Here is a 1689-nt window from a genome sequence, read left to right as displayed (position 1 = left end):
TGAGGATATATATATTTTTTAATTTGAAAAGTACCATTATTTTTCTTTAGTGATCATATTTTATGCCACATTTCAACTTCTATGCCTCAGATACCTGTCACTTCAACATTGCTTTGTCAAGTCTTTATTGCACCCTGACTCTCTTTTTATTCTGCACATAATGAACAAGAGCATCCAGGGAAAACTGACACTTTTTATGAGTTTATTTCTGAGGCGAGAATTCATTTACATTGTATTCACTGTATTTTAGTATGACACTGGGTACACTGCATTTCATAGATGGGAACATTCAAACAATGATAATGTTGTTCAAAAGAAAGGTAAATGGGACAAAATTGCTATCTTTTATTATGAGAAATCCTTTGATTTAATTTGCATACTTTGAGTATGATGCATAAAAGGCAATTTATTTGAAAGGCTCACAGGCATTTCCTGCAGGACATGTGTCTATTCATCTACATGTCTCTTTCCTTCCTTTGGAATAAGGGGCAAGAAACATGTAGAGTATTCTTAAATAGGAAAGCACAGGTACTTGCTCACCCTGTTGTCACCCCCAGCTGACCCAGTTTCTTCTCTTTTCAGACTCAATTATCTACCTTCTTAAAGGAGTCACCAACAATTCTCCTTGTGTATACTGAGTTTCCCCTTGCTTCATATAGATTTTGGGTTTTGTCTCATCAAAAATACTGTACTTTGCTTAATTTTAGGGACCATATTTTACAATTCTGGTACTCTTATTGTACCAAGTGTACAGTAAATTCATTTTGCTTTTGCATTCATTCAAACGATATTTAATTAAACACAAGTTTGTTGAAAGTCCTTTAAATGTGAGGCATCATACTAAGTGCTCTGAAGACTACAGTGAACAATACATCCTTGATTCTTATTTAGTGTAATGATTGAAGCTTCTTGAGGAAGTGTTCCTCAGGAAGCAGCAGGAACCAACAACTGAGGATTCACTATCTCTATCTCTAGCTTTCTAAGAACTCTCAGAGGTCTTTCTGAACTCAAGCTTCCCCTGATCTACTTTTGGGTTTATATGCAGCCTCACAGGCTAAGAAACTTTCAGAAAGACACTGTCAGCAACACTGACCTGTCCCTGAGGTGACCCCATGAGATCACAGTGGCATAAAAGATCCTAGAGATATTGAGATAGCTATAGTGACTGTGCGTCTGGACTTTTCATTTCTGTTTCCTTTACATCATGGGGCACAGTGAGCAGGAATCACATAGGGCAAAGACCCCTTTTTGCTGCAGTTATGGCTCTCACTCCCTCCCTTTCCCTAGGTTCCAAATGTCAGTTTCTGGATCAGAAAGAACAGAGGCTGGCAACCCTCTGCTCTGGAGAGAAGCAACTCTAAAGGCATTTTTGGCTGGCTGGAAAGCAGTATTAGGGTTTAATTTTTTTTTGAATTATAATATCAGTTACCATTTATTATTTGTAATGTGGTACTTATTTCTTTTGATCATACCCTGGTCAACACATTGTTAAGAGATGGGTTCTTGCCCAAGAGTTATAGGGATGGTCAAGCATAGAACACCTTATGCTGGGCAGATGAGATTGATAGCCATTCATTAGTCACATATCCTCACAGCCCCAGGGAGAAGAATGCCATATACCATATAAGGTTCCACAGGGGCTGTATTCAGGAGCAAACAACTAATGGCTAAAGGAGACAGGCTTCTAGT

Source organism: Callithrix jacchus, chromosome 17, assembly GCF_049354715.1.
Source record: "Callithrix jacchus isolate 240 chromosome 17, calJac240_pri, whole genome shotgun sequence".
NCBI classification, from domain to species: Eukaryota; Metazoa; Chordata; class Mammalia; order Primates; family Cebidae; genus Callithrix; species Callithrix jacchus.
Note: the sequence above shows the minus strand (reverse complement) of the source record.